We start from the raw sequence: 18840 nt of genomic DNA on the forward strand, positions 1-18840 counted from the left end.
GTAATGGACGCATCTACAAAAAGAATAGCCACTTGCTCATCAAGTGGCGGAGTCAACCAAGAAGGAAAAAATTTAAGAGCATATATTCCGTCACAAATACTAGTTCAACAAATTACTAAGACTAAGAGGATGGCACTAAATCACCTCCAAATGGTGTTAAACTAGACTACTTTCGTCCTCAATTTCCAAATGCTTTCGTCAAGAGCGATCGGATGGTATGGAAGGATGATCCCTATGATGCTAGTAGCATATGACATGACAAGTCTCGAGTTCTCTACAAAAGTAAAGGTCATGGATCGTCCCAAGCTCGACAAAGTGGCTTGATAAAAAGGCTTTTTGGGAATGAAATGCTCAAATCGTTGTAAACAAGGGTGGATATGACTAGTATTCAAAAATTGACCTCATTCAACTTTCACATTTCAAAAATTTTAAGATGGGGTTTGTCCTTTCCGTGCTAATGTCCTTTGCTTTCGCCAATCGCTTATTAGGCAACCGGTTAACCTCTAGACAATAGCTTTTCGGGGTGACAGTCACTCTGTCTCTGGGCGGTTGAATTCACAACCGTGTGGGGGCCCAATTCAATGGATCCCTCTCCAAAGCACATCGAAGTGGTACGCCTCCATCAAAATGACTAAAATTCTCAATATTTCAACATTTCATAACATTTGAGGTTTCCTTAGCAATAAATTAATTCCACATAACAAAATCTTCGAAATGAGCACTTCAAACTTATTGATAGAAAGTATTTTTGGGTTGCCTTACCACAAGGTCAATCAAGGTCACCTAGACAAGTTAACCAAGTCCATATCGCATCACGGGGTTGGATAGGTGACTCACATGCAAACCCTTGACTAGGCTTTGGGTCATGGGTCAAAAGACACTAGTATGACACAATCTAGGGTGTTTTACAACCATTCTAGTAGGCGAAGTCTTAAGTTGAAAAAGTATTTATAATGGCTTAGTTGCTCTTGTCAAAGTTCCTAATTAGGCACTTTTCAAAATATTTTAGCTAAATGCAACTATATGCCATGATGCAACTATTATATACATCCTAATGCAAGTGATTCTACCAACTAATATGACATATAAACTAAATGCAAGTCCTAAGTTCACATTGTTATACCGCATCAATCAAAATAAAGCCACATAGTCATTAACATAAAGAGGAAAAAGGAGATTGGAAAGATCATACCATGCGGTCTTCAATATCCTCATGTCTCGGATGTGGCGTAGTCGATCAATGTGAAAAAGGATAGACAAACAAACAAACAAGTATATACAATGTATACAATTCTACATTACAAAGGAAATGAACATGTTTTTGGACTCTTTTTTTTTTCGATTTTTCAATTTTTATGGGTTTTGATTTTATGAAATAAAATGACATGTTTTTGGGATTTTTCAAAAAATTTCAATTTTTTATCATTTTTGGAATATAAATTCCCATCCCCCACTTTATTTTGAACATTGTCCTCAATGTACATGTAGGGGTAGGAATAAAAAGGAAAACATGTTTTTGAATTTTTGATTTTATGGAAATAAAGTACAAATGCAATGATATGATATGAATGAATGCATGCTCTAACTAAATGCAATTCTATATGACATATATAACAAAGGAATGCAATATAAACTATACTATATGATGCATGATTTCTAGTAGACTATGGTCACCTATGGTCAAACCTCCCCAAACCGATTTAAACACTATTTCTAGTGTAGAAATGAATAGGTTTGGCCATTAGTAACTATGCATTAATTCTAGTCTATATGCAACTAACTACATGAATCATGTGAGATATATTACAATGCAAATGATACTAAATGAACTAACTAATGCAAATGAAATATGAGATATAATACAAATACATGCGAAAACTACACTAAATGCAATGTATATACAAAAGAGAGAGAGAGAGAGAGATGGGTATCATATAAATGGAGGTGGTGAGGTAGGCCTCTTTCACTCGTCATCCTCATCTTGATCATAGCCATAACGATGAGAACTCCCGGCTTGGTCATACCCGCTTGCTTGACCCCAATACCCTCCTTGGTCAAATTCTCCTCCTTGACCCGAGTACCCTCCACCTTGGCTAGGATGCCCTCCGCCGTCGCGATCCCAAGCTTGGTTCCATTGATTAAGGAACAAGTGTTCCGGTTGTGCCCAAGAGGGTTTAGGACCATTGGGGTCGACATACCCTTGTTGAGCCATGTTATAGTATTGGGGATAAAGGGCCAAGTAGTTATCGACCCTCCCTTCATGTACCCCGAGGTCCACTCTATTCATGAGTGCCATCAAATCATTTATACCCGGGGTATTGGGGATCGCCGGCTCAAATTGGGTATATGAGGTAGGGTATGGCGGGATAGGTACATAGGACGGTGGGCGAATAGGCCTTCCCGGTGCTCCACGAGGTATTTGTCGGGGTGGCTCTTCCCTTTGAGGGGTATTGTCAAGAATTTGGATATCAAGGAGGTAGCTTGGTGGAGGCGAGTATGGGCTTAATCTTGGGTCAATGCCCGGTATCTTCCAACCTTCAAGGATAATTGAAGTGCATCCTTTGGTGTACCACTATACACTCCCGTCTTGAGTGTAGTTACACCACCGGTGATGGTTGAAGATGGTGTGCTCATCAATCAAAGTCCTCCCCTCAAGAGGAGTATAGGTCCCTTGGGCATTGAACCCGGGACAAAGGTTGTTGGCCAAAATAGTAATTAGACCTCCCATTACGAAGGTCTTGAGTTAGGTGGTCCCTTGAGCGAAATCATTGAACCTAGTAAGTATCTCAAGTGGCGTATTGAAGTTATAACGCCTCATCCCTCGAACACTCAAATAGGATTCAAGAAAAGTTAAATCAATGAGAGTACACCTATCTTGTTCGTACCTCCCATTGATGGTACCGGCCACAAAGCGCTCGGTGAATCGAATCACCGGATGTTGGATGGTGAAGGTATAGCATTGCTTTGGATGGGTAAAATCCCTCCCGGAGATAGCCTTCTAAAGAAGGTCCACACCGAAATTATCGGGTTTTTCGGTATAGTTGGCGGGCACTTCAAGATCGAAAATGTAGGCGAATTCCTCAAGTGAAAGATGATGGTCTAGGTTGCACAACCTAAACTCCATGCCCACATTGGTGCGGGTATTCGTTACAATGCGAAGGCTACTCAAGAATTCAAGGGTGAGACTAAGGTACGTCTCCTCATGGGCATGGAAAAGTTTCCCAATGCCAAGACCATCAAAGAACATCTCGGTAGGGTATCTTATCTTAAGGATTTCCAACACCCTAGTATCTACGAATTGAGTGGGTTCGTAGTTCTTACCTAGTAATTTGACAAAGTTATTGCGGTGGTCATCGGATTCAAATAGCACCTCTTGGAAGTAGTCAAGTTGTTCAATTCCTCCCCTCATTATGGGGCGGAAGTTCCTTGGTAGTGATACCTCCCGCGGAATCGAAGAGGATGATCCCTTGCGTTTCTTTCCGGTGGATTCAACCAACTTCTGAGCCTTTCCCTTGAGGTTCATCAATGGCGCCATTTTGATGTGGGTGTGAGGAGTGTTTTTGATGGGGGGTGTGATTTTGAGGATGGAGATGAGTGTTTTAGGGTTTGATAAGGTGAAGAAATGAGGGAGAAAGGGGGTGATTATATAGAAGAAAGGGGGAATCCGAGCGGATAAGGGTGGGCCCTGTCGGGTTTATCATAGAAAAATGGGACAATCCGGGCGGATTCTCTTCGGGACGGGCGTCTGGTGAGAATAGAAGACGGGCGTCTTGGGTTGAGTCCGGGCGGATTCTAATACAGAGATTTTTCTCAAGTTGAGAGCAGGAAAAAGACGGGCGTCTTGGGATTTGGGACGGGCGTCTTGGTCGGGACGGGCGTCTTGGATTAAATCCGCCCGTCTTCTGGTGCAGCGCAAGATTTTGTTTTAGATGACCTACGGGACGGGCGTCCCGTGAAGAATACGGACGTCTTTTACCAGGACGGGCGTTTTGGAATAATTCCGCCCGTCTTCTGCTACAACGCCAACCATTTGTTTTTGACGGGGGTCCTGGACGGGCGCCCGGGCCTCGGGACGGGCGTCTTCAGCTCCCTTTTCTTCTTTTTCTTTTCTTTTCCTTGCAATAACATACCCTTTCGCCGATTTTCTATTTCTCCTTATCTTTTTCTGAAATTTGCTCATTAAAAATGTAAGATGACTCTCTCTCTCACCACTCTCATGCAAGAAATTAAATGCAAATGCAATAATGTACAATATTATACAAAGTAAAAGGGTCCAAGAAATATCTTACAAATGGTGGTTTGAGATAGGACTCCACCAACTAGTTCAAATCGTAGAAGTTCTTATCCATAGAGCTCAAGGCTCTTAATAAGAGATCAAAAGCTTGTGAACAAGCTCCAAATAAGCATAAGTATGGGTTGCTCAACTTGAATATGAAATTTGGCCAAGGAAGCTTGTAAAATGTTCTTTCTCTTGCTTTGTCCTTAGCGTTAGAGCTTTCCCGATGCTTCAAACCAATAAGCCCATGATTCTTGTCAACACTAGGTATGAAGTATGGCTTATTTTCATCCGGAGATTTCCACTTGCCACCTTCTCCTCTAATTTTGGTGATGATAACATTTTGATTTTTCAATCCTTCCAAGGTGGAAGGAGAATTGTCATGGCTTTGATGATCGGGCTCCTTAGAAGTTGTCATTGTGAGCGCCAAATCTTCACAAGTGGCTTCACGAGCAATTTTCTCTTTGAGCTTTTTCACCAAGTAGCTCTTGTATGATACTCTGACCTTTTGAAGAAGGTCTACCATATCCTCTCCAACAATCATTGGCTCCATGATAGGTGTAAAGCAATCTCCACGGGCAATAGGGAAGGGGCATTCTTTTTCTTCATGATAAGGTATCTCAAATGTCTCAAGAATAGGCTCCTCAAGGAGAGTAACATCACGAATCTCCGCTCCCTTATCCCACGAGTTCTTGTAAAGCACAAATTGATCATCATGGCTATCTTCATATGAATCATAAATGGGGGCTTCACTCCTCTTCACCAACACCTCAACTGTGACGCCCCTCGTTGAGGTAACTAAAAGAACTAGCAAAACGTGGCGGAAACACGTGATTTTAAAAACTTTTAAGGCTTCTATTGAAGTCCAACGCGGGGTATCACCAACACGATAAATAAGTTTAGACAGTTAAGTTTAAGTTTACAAAACAAGTCTATTTATTGGGGAAAAGATATCCCACGAATTAACATAGATTCGAAAAGTAGGTGAGTCTATTATGTGATAACTAAATAAGGTCCAAGGTAAGAACTCGCTAGCTCACACGGTCTTCCCCACTTAGCTTCATCACCAACCTGTCATTCATAATAGATATGAAAGCCACAGTCAGTGGGGAGTAACTCAGGGTTCTCCCAGCCACAATATGTCAAAATGCAAGTAATTAAGAATTTAATTAAATAAACAAGCATGAGAGTAAATACTTACGGCATTACGAAAATCATGATTAGTGGGCATAAGAAAATAGGAATGGTAAAGCACAAACGAGAGAAGAATTATTAGGTCAAACTGTCACATATCAACCCGACTCGAATGTAAGACAATTACAAAGTATAGACTCAAACAAGACAACCCTCTAGACTCCAACCTCTTGGTAGGACGACGATCATAATACGGTCCTAGTCTAAACCTGGCCAGACTCTCGGGATGGACGACACCCGATTCGACAAACGATACCAAATCGTATCCAAGACTCGAAATATGGTACACCTAACCGTGCCCGAACTCGAGTAACCTCAAGCGGAACCTTGTCACCTAACCGTGACCCCCGGTCCGAAAAAGGCGGAAGGAAAAATAGCCCAACTCGGAAACAATGGCACCTAACCGTGACCCAATGTCCGAGGGCAAATAAATAGGGAATGTCGAGTAGTCTCACAATGTAAAACGTCACACTCGGGTCCGAACAAGAACCATAACCATTATGCATGATCATAACATTAATGAGTCTTAAAGTAACCAATTATCGATAGGAAAGAAGATGCATGCATAGCTCAATCATTATTAGAAGTCGCAAGTGAAATAGAACAAACAGGGGACTCCCAAAGGGTGGTGTACCGCCGCCGGACCACCGGCTAGGACAACATGTCAAAATCGAAATTTAATAAAACTTACAAAGTGCACTCCCAAATGGTCAAGAGACCGGCCGCCGTCACCCTACTGGGACTACAACCAAATTTCAAAAACTCATAAAACCTTTAGTGCACTCCCACCGGTCACACCCATTGCACGGTCACCCACTAGAATACAACAAATTTCCAAAAACACATAAAACCTTCAGTGTACTCCCAGCCGGTCACCCGGCCGCCGGTCACCCGGCCGCCGGTCACCCTACTGGGAATACAACAAAACTCAAAATCACCTAAAATACTCGGTGTACTCCCAAATGGGTCAAGAGACCGGCCGCGATCACCCTACTGGGACTACAGCTTTCTAAAAATTTGTCCAAAACTTACAGAAACTCCCAGCCGGTCAGAGACCGCCGCCGTCACCCTACTGACTACACCTTTCTAAAATGTGCTCAAAATTTACAGGATCTCCCACCCGGTCAAGAGACCAGCCACGATCACCCTACTGGGACTACAAACACGCGGATTCCATGCAAAACACTCCCAAACCATTTGAAACCAACAAAAATCGTTTCCCATCAATCGTTTACGTATCCTAGCATGATTCTAACTCGGAAAAACAACATATTTGAGCATGTGAATGGGTAATTTCGGATTCAAGAGATGTAGCATGAGATTTTCATCCAAACATGTGAGAATTGCAAACAAGCATGATATTCAACAACCAAATTAGCACCAATCATGAAAGATACAACTTCTAATATTCATATGAGATTATAACTACATAAAACCACACAATTTTAACATAAAAGTCGAGTAACCCATCACCGTTACCTTTTTGCACTTCAATCTTCTAAAGACTCGTCAATGATGTAGCTATCCTCCTCCGGGTTGTCCAAGTTCTCCCCTAAACACAAAAATAAAGGTATTAAGTCAAGAATCCACATCCTTGTAAGATGAGAATTTCGAAATAGAGGAAAAGATGGCGACTTTCTTACTTAGAAAGAAGGGAAATGAGAAAAGGAAGAGAATGGCGCGAAAAGGAACGAGATTGGTGAAGAATTGAGTGAGATATGGTGGTTTTAGGGTTAGTAAGGGAAGGTTCAACAATGGTGGGGTGGTTGTTGGGAAATTTCAGAAATTACAAGTGAGGGAGATGAAGTTGTGAGGGTTTAGTTGAGGTTTTGTGTAGAGAAAAGAGGGGGAAAAGGCCCATGAGTCAAGTTAAGCCCAATAACTCAAAATGAGTCGGTATCCACTAGAATTTTCGTCCCAAGTCTACTATAACTCGAGACGGAGAATAATATTATTAAAAATCTACACTATTATTACCGTTACGATATTTTATGAAAATAAGCTTTAAATAATAATTATTTAATAAAAATTACTTAAAAGTTTATTTAAAATATAAGGAAAGGGCGGGGTGTTACAATCATCCCACCTTTTAAAAAGTTTCGCCCTCGAAACTTGAAACGAAAAGGCATTACCTTAAGAAAACAAACTAGGGTACTTGACACGCATGGAAGCCTCCGGCTCCCAAGTCTCTTCTTCTACATCACCACACTTCCACAAAACCTTCACCAAGGGCACCACTTTGCTCCTTAGCTTCTTCTCCTTCTTATCCAAAATCTTAATCGGTCTCTCCTCGAAGGAAAGACTAGGCTCAAGCTCGGGAATCTCATTTTGCAACACATGACTAGGGTCGCTAATGTATTTCCTAAGTTGAGAAACATGAAAGACATCATGAACTTTACCCAAACTCGGGGGCAAATCCAACTTATAAGCCACGGCACCAATCCTCTTTATCACTTCATAAGGTCCAATGTACTTTGGACTCAACTTCCCTTTGACTCCAAATCTCTTTACTCCTTTCATCGGGGACACTTTCAAGAACACTTTATCTCCAACTTCAAATTCCAAGGGTCGACGGCGAACATCGGCATAGGATTTTTGACGATCTTGGGCGGCTTTCATTCTTTCACGGATGAGCTTCACTTGATCAATCGTCTCGGCTAACTTGTCGGGTCCTAGATCACGGACATCACTTGCTTGATCCCAACAAATCGGACTACGACATTTCCTTCCATAAAGGGCTTCATAAGGGGCCATCTTGATAGAAGCATGATAACTATTGTTGTAAGAAAATTCCACCAAAGGTAAGCTCTTCTCCCAACTAGAATGAAAATCAAGGGCACAAGCACGCAACAAGTCTTCTAAAGTTTGAATCGTCCTCTCGGATTGTCCATCGGTAGCGGCATGAAAAGCGGTACTCATCAACAACTTACTACCCATAGCATCTTGCAAAGCTTTCCAAAATCTTGAACAAAACCTCGGGTCACGATCCGAAACGATCTCCTTAGGAACACCATGGTAACGAACGATCTCTTCAACATAAGCACTAGCAAGACGGTCTAAACTCCAAGTCTCTTTGATAGGAATGAACCTAGCACACTTGGTCAACCTATCCACAACAACCCATACGGCATCCTTTCCACCAACGGTCTTAGGCAAAGCCATCACAAAATCCATGGAAATGGACTCCCACTTCCATAAAGGAACCTCCAATGGTTGTAGCAAACCACCGGGTCTCTTATGCTCGATCTTCACTTGTTGACAAGTAAGACACCTTCCAACATATGACACAATGTCATTCTTCATGTTAGGCCACCAAAACTGAAGCTTCAAATCCTTATACATCTTGTCTCCTCCGGGGTGAATCGAATAAGGTGATAGATGAGCTTCATCTAGAACTCTCTTCCTCAAGTCAACGGCATCGGGCACATACATGCGTCCTCGGTAACGGAGGTAACCTCTAGCATCAATCTCACAATCTTTTGCTTTCCCTTCAAGAAGCTTGGCTTGAAAACTTTTAAATGTAGCGTCGTCCACAAGGCTATCTAGAATCTCACGGTGAAGAATGGGCTCGGCAACCATAGCACCAAGATAATCAAAACCACTCTCTACAAGTTGCAAACCTAACTTACGAAACTCGGCACAAAGGTCATCGGGGAGCACACGAATAGCACTCAAGGGATGAGTAGACTTCCTACTAAGGGCATCGGCAACCACATTTGCCTTTCCTTCATGATACAACAACTCCATGTCGTAATCATTCACCAATTCCAACCATCGTCGTTGTCTCATATTCAAATCCTTTTGGGTGAAGATGTACCTCAAACTCTTATGGTCAGTGTAGATACGGCAATGGACTCCAATGAGGTAGTGTCTCCACATCTTCAAAGCATGAACGATAGCGGCTAATTCCAAATCATGAGTGGGATAGTTCACCTCATGAACTCTCAATTGTCGCGAAGCATAGGCAACAACTCTTCTATTTTGCATGAGAACACAACCCAAACCCATCTTAGAAGCATCACAAAACACATCAAAGTCAACTCCATCCTCGGGCAAGGTCAACACGGGGGCGGTAGTCAACCTCTTCTTCAACTCTTGGAATGCACTTTCACAAGCTTCGGTCCACACAAACTTGGTCTCTTTCTTCAAAAGTTGAGTCATGGGTCTAGCAAGCTTGGAAAAATCTTTCACAAAGCGACGGTAGTAACCCGCCAAACCCAAGAAACTACGGATTTCACCAACATCGGTTGGACTCTTCCACTCAATCACGGCTTCAATCTTCGAAGGATCCACCATGACACCATCCTTAGATATTACATGGCCTAGAAAAGACACCTTAGACAACCAAAATTCACACTTTGAGAATTTGGCAAACCACTTTTGACGACGGAGGATTCCCAAAATGATACGGAGGTGATCGGCATGCTCTTCTTCGGACTTGGAAAAGATGAGGATATCGTCGATGAAGACCACAACACACTTGTCTAAGAACTCACTAAAGGTCCGGTTCATTTGGTCCATGAAGATAGAAGGGGCATTGGTTAAACCAAAGGGCATCACCTTAAACTCGAAATGTCCATATCTCGTGCTAAAGGCGGTCTTGGGGATATCGGACTCACGAACGGGAATTTGGTGATAACCGGATCTCAAATCAATCTTGGAGAAAGTAGAAGCACCTTTGAGTTGATCAAACAAATCTTCAATCCTTGGTAGAGGATACTTGTTCTTGATGGTAACACGGTTAAGCTCACGGTAGTCAATGCAAAGTCTCATGGATCCATCTTTCTTCTTCACAAAGAGAACAGAGCACACCCCAAGGCGAGGCACTAGGTCTAATGAATCCTTTCTCAATCATCTCATCAAGTTGCTTTCTCAACTCCTTCAACTCGGTTGGCGCCATACGGTACGGGGCTTTAGCAATCGGACCGGTTCCGGGTACAAGGTCGATAGAAAACTCAACATCACGCTCGGGAGGAATCCCGGGCAATTCTTCGGGAAAGACATCGGCGAACTCACAAACCACGGGCACTTCTTCGATCTTTGGTAAGGAAGGGGAGGTAGAAGTCACCACGCATAGAAAGATTTGGTAACCTTTCCTCCTCATACTCATCAACTTCAAAGCGGAAATCAATTTCACACCTTCTTGGGAACGGACTCCTCTATATGACACACGAGTGCCTAGCGGACTCTTGAGGCGAATCTTTTGGTCTCTACACTCGAATCTTGCATCATACTTTGACAACCAATCCATACCCAAAATTACATCGAATTCCTCAAGGGGAAAACGAAGTAGGTTAGCGGGGAATAAGGTTCCCGAAATAGAGATAGGAATGTCGGAGAAAGTGAGGGAACAAGAGAACATTTCTCCGAAGGTAAGGATATAGAAGTTTCCTCACTAGGAATTGGTTCAATGGCTAGCTTTTCGGAGAATTTGGAAGATATAAAAGATAAAGATGCGCCGGTATCAAATAAAATGAGGCAAGGTTGATCAAAAATTGAGAACATACCCGTGATGATATCGGGATGAGCGGCGGCTTCGGCTCGACTCATGACAAAGATGGTTCCTCTTGGCCTAGCATTTGGAGTAGGAGCATTCTTCTTCTCGGGGCAATCGGCAACACGATGTCCGGGCTTCTTACAATGAAAGCAAGTCAAGGGCTTGCCATAACAACCAACTCCGGGGTGTAGAGCTTGTCTACAATGGTAGCACTTACGGTCCTTCTCAAGTTCATTAGTTGGTGTGGGAACTTGTCCTCGAGGCTCTTGAATTCTTGGTCCTTGTCCTCCATGGTCTTGCATCCTTGGCACAAACCTTCTCTTGTTGGCATAGTTGGAAGTAGAAGGCACAAATGGTCTCTTGCCATGAAAGTTAGAACGATAAGAATGAGAAGAGGAGTGGGTTTTGGAATCTTCTTCAATGGCCTTCAAAGAGCTTTCGGCCCAAATAGCATCATCATAGACTTCCACAAAGGTAGTTGAGCTTCTTCTCACCATACTTTCCACCTTAGGATTCAACTTGTTCTTGTAGAAGTAGACACGATCCTCTTCATCTTTCACGAACTTGGAGGCATAATGAGCAAGTTCATTAAACTTGTCGGTGTAGGCTTGAATTGATAGCTTCCCTTGCTTGAATTCCATGAATTCCTTCAATATTTGTTGCTTGAGCTCCTTAGGATAGAAGCGGGTTTCCACAAGTGACTTGAAGCGGCTCCAATCAAAGTTGGGGTCTTGAGTAGCGGTAGGACCGGTCAAAGTCCACCACCTATCGGCTTCCTTCACAAGAAAGTGAGATGCTAACCTCACCTTGTCCTCCTCTCGGGCATCAAAGAGAGAGAAGTTCTTCTCCATATCACGAAACCACTCCGAGAGAGCAACGGGATCCACTTCACCACCATAGGTCTTAGCCTTGTTCCTTGCTAGTTGACTTGCAATCCAAGCATAACTTCCTTGACGGTTAGCTTCGGGTGCGGGGGGGAGCGGGTTGAGCATTTTGTTGATTAGCAAGTACTTGAGTGAGGGCTTGCATGATAGCATTTTCCACATTGGTCGCTCGTACCATCTTTTCGCACAAGAGCAAACAAGTTAGAACCTATCACAAAACATACACAAAAAGGCTACCAACTTAGGTCCTTAATTCTACCCATCTCTCATTCATTATTCAAGGTCAAGTAAGAATTTTTAAGTTGGGGTACACGTGTGTGCGTCGGGAGCAACATATGCTCTGATACCAACTGTGACGCCCCTCGTTGAGGTAACTAAAAGAACTAGCAAAACGTGGCGGAAACACGTGATTTTAAAAACTTTTAAGGCTTCTATTGAAGTCCAACGCGGGGTATCACCAACATGATAAATAAGTTTAGACAGTTAAGTTTAAGTTTACAAAACAAGTCTATTTATTGGGGAAAAGATATCCCACGAATTAACATAGATTCGAAAAGTAGGTGAGTCTATTATGTGATAACTAAATAAGGTCCAAGGTAAGAACTCGCTAGCTCACACGGTCTTCCCCACTTAGCTTCATCACCAACCTGTCATTCATAATAGATATGAAAGCCACAGTCAGTGGGGAGTAACTCAGGGTTCTCCCAGCCACAATATGTCAAAATGCAAGTAATTAAGAATTTAATTAAATAAACAAGCATGAGAGTAAATACTTACGGCATTACGAAAATCATGATTAGTGGGCATAAGAAAATAGGAATGGTAAAGCACAAACGAGAGAAGAATTATTAGGTCAAACTGTCACATATCAACCCGACTCGAATGTAAGACAATTACAAAGTATAGACTCAAACAAGACAACCCTCTAGACTCCAACCTCTTGGTAGGACGACGATCATAATACGGTCCTAGTCTAAACCTGGCCAGACTCTCGGGATGGACGACACCCGATTCGACAAACGATACCAAATCGTATCCAAGACTCGAAATATGGTACACCTAACCGTGCCCGAACTCGAGTAACCTCAAGCGGAACCTTGTCACCTAACCGTGACCCCCGGTCCGAAAAAGGCGGAAGGAAAAATAGCCCAACTCGGAAACAATGGCACCTAGCCGTGACCCAATGTCCGAGGGCAAATAAATAGGGAATGTCGAGTAGTCACACAATGTAAACCGTCACACTCCGGTCCGAACAAGAACCATAACCATTATGCATGATCATAACATTAATGAGTCTTAAAGTAACCAATTATCGATAGGAAAGAAGATGCATGCATAGCTCAATCATTATTAGAAGTCGCAAGTGAAATAGAACAAACAGGGGACTCCCAGTAGGGTGGTGTCTGGCGCCACCCACCGGCTAGGACAACATGTCAAAATCGAAATTTAATAAAACTTACAGTGCACTCCCACCGGTCAAGAGACCGCCGCCGTCACCCTACTGGGACTACACCAAATTTCAAAACTCATAAAACCTTTAGTGCACTCCCACTGGTCACCCTTTGCACACCCTACTGAATACAACCAAATTTCCAAAAACACATAAAACCTTCATGTACTCCCAAATTTGTCACCCTGCCACGCACACCCTACTGAATACAAACAAAACTCAAAATCACCTAAAATACTCAAGTGTACTCCCAAATGGTCAAGAGACCCCACGGCACACCCTACTGGACTACAGCTTTCTAAAAATTTGTCCAAAACTTACAGAAACTCCCAGCCGGTCAAGAGACCGGCCGCGTCACCCTACTGGGACTACACCTTTCTAAAATGTGCTCAAAATTTACAGGGGATCTCCCACGGTCAAGAGACCGCCACGGTCACCCGGCTGGGACTACAAACACGCGGATTCCATGCAAAACACTCCCAAACCATTTGAAACCAACAAAAATCGTTTCCCATCAATCGTTTACGTATCCTAGCATGATTCTAACTCGGAAAAACAACATATTTGAGCATGTGAATGGGTAATTTCGGATTCAAGAGATGTAGCATGAGATTTTCATCCAAACATGTGAGAATTGCAAACAAGCATGATATTCAACAACCAAATTAGCACCAATCATGAAAGATACAACTTCTAATATTCATATGAGATTATAACTACATAAAACCACACAATTTTAACATAAAAGTCGAGTAACCCATCACCGTTACCTTTTTGCACTTCAATCTTCTAAAGACTCGTCAATGATGTAGCTATCCTCCTCCGGGTTGTCCAAGTTCTCCCTAAACACAAAAATAAAGGTATTAAGTCAAGAATCCACATCCTTGTAAGATGAGAATTTCGAAATAGAGGAAAAGATGGCGACTTTCTTACTTAGAAAGAAGGGAAATGAGAAAAGGAAGAGAATGGCGCGAAAAGGAACGAGATTGGTGAAGAATTGAGTGAGATATGGTGGTTTTAGGGTTAGTAAGGGAAGGTTCAACAATGGTGGGGTGGTTGTTGGGAAATTTCAGAAATTACAAGTGAGGGAGATGAAGTTGTGAGGGTTTAGTTGAGGTTTTGTGTAGAGAAAAGAGGGGGAAAAAGGCCCATGAGTCAAGTTAAGCCCAATAACTCAAAATGAGTCGGTATCCACTAGAATTTTCGTCCCAAGTCTACTATAACTCGAGACGGAGAATAATATTATTAAAAATCTACACTATTATTACCGTTACGATATTTTATGAAAATAAGCTTTAAATAATAATTATTTAATAAAAATTACTTAAAAGTTTATTTAAAATATAAGGAAAGGGCGGGGTGTTACATCAACATCCACTTCAAATGATACACTCTCATACTCACAAAGGCTAAGAGTATTTGGCTTACTCAACCTCATGTCTTCTTCATCAAACACCACACTTTCATATTCACAAGAGCTCAAGGAGATTGGCTTTTCCCATTTCGCATTTTCTTCATCAAAGGTCATTACCTCAAATTCATATTTATGGTCAATGCTCAAGGATTGGTGGGGAGTGGTTGGTTGGGTGGTTCCTTGGGTTGCCTTTATTTGGGCAATTCGAATCTCCAACTCCTCACCTTGGGTAACAATGCCTTGAAGGACATTGTCCCTTTTTTGGCTCTCTTCTAGCATTTGTTTGAAGAAGTTTTGTTGATATCCCATCATTTGGAGGATCACATTTTGAATGGGTTCATCTTCTTGTTGTGGGTAAGTGTGAAAGTGGTTGTATTGTGGCAATTGAAACTCATTATGGAGTGGGTATTGGGTGGGTAGTTGTCATGGATATTGGATGTGAGTGTTTTGGTTGGAAAATTTGGGGTAGTGGTTAGGATTTTCATTGTACAAGTAATAAGGTAGGTGATGTGACCATAATTAGCGCATATTTAGCCCCCGAATTAGCCTTGTTCCTATGCTTTTTAGTGCATATTTGGGTCATTTATTGTCTTTAGTTCTTTGTTTTGCATATTCTTTGAGATTTTTATCCCTTGGTAGGAAAGGAGTAAGAATCTTGCATTTTCATGGCAAAACGAGACTAAATTGATCAAATCCAATGACCAAGCATCAATGAGAGACAAGATTAGAAGGCCTTTGTACATATTATAGTAGTTGGGCAAATGACGAGAAAGGATCCTTGCATCCCCGAGGAAATCCCCAAGGATTTTATGAAGAAAAGAAGAAGAAATAATGCTGAGCTACAATCCGAGCGGATTTTCCTGAATCCTCCCGTCCTCCACAAGCACAATCCGTGCGTCTTCCTTCAAAGACGCCCGGACAGCAGCCACAGAATCCGCCCGGATTCCCCTGAAGACGCCCGTCTTCCCCTGCCTGAATCCGCCCGTCCCGACTCCAATACGCACGGATTCCAAAGATCAGCAATAAATTTCGTCTTCTCCAAGCTACAAAAAAAGAAGCCCTTCCTTCGAAAAATACCGGCGTCTCCCTGCTCAATCTAAAAAGTGTAATTACTAGTTTAGCCCTTAGTTAACCCTAATGCATCCACCTAATTTCCACTATAAATACCCCATTAGTCTAATTAGAAGAGCATGTTCTTCTTATCAATTCTTAGAGTAGTTAATATCAATCAAATCTCTCTTTAGTTTTGTAATCAACAATTAAACAAGTTTTAATACAAGTTTTATTTACTTAATCTCTCTTTTGTTCATCCTTTATTTTGGGTAATTGAAGATTATTTGGGTTATTATTGGGAGATTGACAACCTCTCAATCAAGCATCAAGTACTTCTTTTATTCTTGCTTTATTATTGGAATCATTAGTAGGTATAATCCTCTTAATCCCTTTTTAATTATTGTTAATTACTTTCATTTGTTCATCATGTTTCGTTTTGTTGGTATGATTGACAACCTTGCTAGCATGATCAACATGATAATGAGTGAGTAGTCACCTAGCTAAGGTTAATGGGTAATTAGGGGAAACCAACATGGGGAATGATTCATGCTTAAATTAATATGCTTTCATAGTTTATTTGCTTGCTTGTTTTAATCTCAACTCATGCACATGTTATGTTTGATGAAATGCGAGCCTATGAATCCTTGCATTTTTTACCCATCACCTATCTTTTCAATGAGACTTGTAAGACATAAACCAACTCGAGTCTCATTAGACCATGCATGTTGTTGAGTAGGGAAGATTAAGTCGACTTGTAGGTGTTGTACAATCTAATCGATTCGGCTCCGGGACCCAAACTTTCCTAGGATTGTAAGATATAACCCAACTCAATCCATCACAACAATAATTGCTTGCTTATAATTTGAGAACATGTTTGTATGATCAATTCCCATGATTCCCCTATGACCCCATGACACCCTAGTTCTTTTTATCAATTGTTTACAACCCTTTTGAATTCATCTTGCTTATTTACTTTTATTGCTATTTAGTTTAGTGACCTTCTACATCAACCCAAATTGTGACACCCCTAAGACACCACTAGTTTCAATAGAAATCTCATCTCAATTCCCGTCCCTTGGGATCCGACCTTTACTTGCCTCTTTACTAATTGTAGAGTTGTTTGTGAAGTTATAAATTGTGTTTTGATTGGACGTGACCCAACGACATACATACCACCATCGCATACCGCACCAAAAATGGCGCCGTTGCCGGGGACGGTGTTAGCTTGATTTAGATTCTCTTATATTGTTATTAGTTGTGTATTTCTTTGCCTTGAGGAAGTAAAACTCCTCAAGGTTTGTTCTAATTGTTTTCAAGTTGTTTGATATTTTGCATGTTTAGAAGATCACAAGGTGATTTGTTACCTTTTGATCGTGAAATTGAAAGAACTTTGACAACCAATAGAAGACTTGCTAGGAGGAATTTGAGAGGTATTGGTGAGGTTGTAGATATTCAACCAACTATTGAGTTCATCAATCCTTTTGCAAGAGAAGGTGAGGAGAACCCAACACAAAATACCACACAAAATCAACCTACAATGCCTAAGTTTTCATCACATTCCGTACCCACCGAGGAGAACCTACCCAATGGTACTCCCACACCACAACATCTAACCGGAAATTTTATTGCCAAATCCGCTTTTATCCAATTAGTCGAAAGGAGCCAATTTGGGGGGATGCCTAGTGAAGACCCTCACTCTCATATGGAAACCTTTTGTGACTATTGTGATGCGATTTCTCAAACCGGTGTAACTCAAGACCAAATTCGATGGGTCTTATTTCCTTTTTCTCTAATTGGCACCACGAAACAATGGTTGAAGGGCCTTGATAAGGCCACTCTCGGAATTGATTCTTGGAAGAAGTTGGCTCTAGCTTTCTACAAAAAATTCTACCCACCGGAAAAGATTAACATGCTAAGAGCTCAAATTACGGGTTTTAAGCAAAGGGATGAAGAATATTTGTATGAAGCTTTGGAGCGGTTCAAGGGAATTTGTCGCTCATGTCCTCATCATGGACTTAGCGAGTGGTTCTTGGTACAACAATTTTGGAACGGTTTATATGAAGATTCAAGGAACATTCTCAACATGGGATCAAATGGAATGTTCACCGAAGTTGATGACAATCAAACATGGAACAAAATTGAGGAAATGGCGGTCCATAACTCACAATATAGTAGACCTCGCAAGGCTACTAGAGGAGGAAAGCACGAAGTGGACTCCGTTACTCAATTGGGTGCTCAACTTAGTGCTCACATTGACACAATCAATTTGAAGTTTGAAAAAGCTATGGCTAGACTTGAAGAAGCCTCAAAATCACCAAAGCATCATGTTAATGCCATGACGGCATCTTCATCAATCCCAAGTGGGATATGTGAGAATTGTGGAACTTTGGGACATGACCAAAGTGAATGTAGGGGAACAAATGAACAAGTGAATGCTTTCCAAGCATACAAGAGTGGTACCCCTTATTCCAACTATTACAATGAAAACACCAAATTTCATCCAAATCTCTCATACAAAAGCCAAAATGTTGAAAACCCTCAAACAACATACACCCCACCTCCCATGAGAAACCAAAATCAAAGACCCTTTTACAACCAAAACCAAGGGTACCAAAATCAAAATCCATACAATCACCAAAATGACCAGGGTTTTGATGTTCAAAAAGCGGTCCTCCAAATGCAAAAGAATCAACAAGAATTTTTCACTCAAATGCAAAAAGATCGTCAAGCAAAGGAAACCACCATCAACAACATCCTAGCTCACACCAAGATGTTGGAAACCCAATTAACTCAACTAGCATCTTCAAGCTCACAAAGACAAAAGGGGCAATTACCACCTCAAAGTAATCCCCCAAGACATAAAACGGTTAGTGCCATTCACTTGATAAGTGGTACAAGGTATGAAGCACCGAAGAAGCAAGTTGAGGATGAAGTTGTGGAAGCTAGTGATAAGGAAGAAATTGTGCAAAACTTCAAGGATGGAGAAACATCAAAAGAAGAAATTTCAAAGAAAAAAGAAGACAAGGTCAAGGAGAAGGAGCCCATTGTGATTAGACTTCCTTTTCCAAGTCG

General features: G+C 41.7%; 1 non-coding gene across 1 annotated transcript; it reads right to left on the bottom strand.

Annotated features, from left to right (window-relative positions):
• Nucleotides 1-17677: 17677 nt before the first annotated feature.
• Nucleotides 17678-17784, bottom strand: LOC141617511 (small nucleolar RNA R71). Its single transcript, XR_012531124.1, has one exon. It is a non-coding gene; the product is annotated as a small nucleolar RNA R71 (small nucleolar RNA).
• Nucleotides 17785-18840: the final 1056 nt, after the last annotated feature.

Source organism: Silene latifolia, chromosome 1 (genome assembly GCF_048544455.1).
Source record: "Silene latifolia isolate original U9 population chromosome 1, ASM4854445v1, whole genome shotgun sequence".
In the NCBI taxonomy this organism is placed as follows: domain Eukaryota; kingdom Viridiplantae; phylum Streptophyta; class Magnoliopsida; order Caryophyllales; family Caryophyllaceae; genus Silene; species Silene latifolia.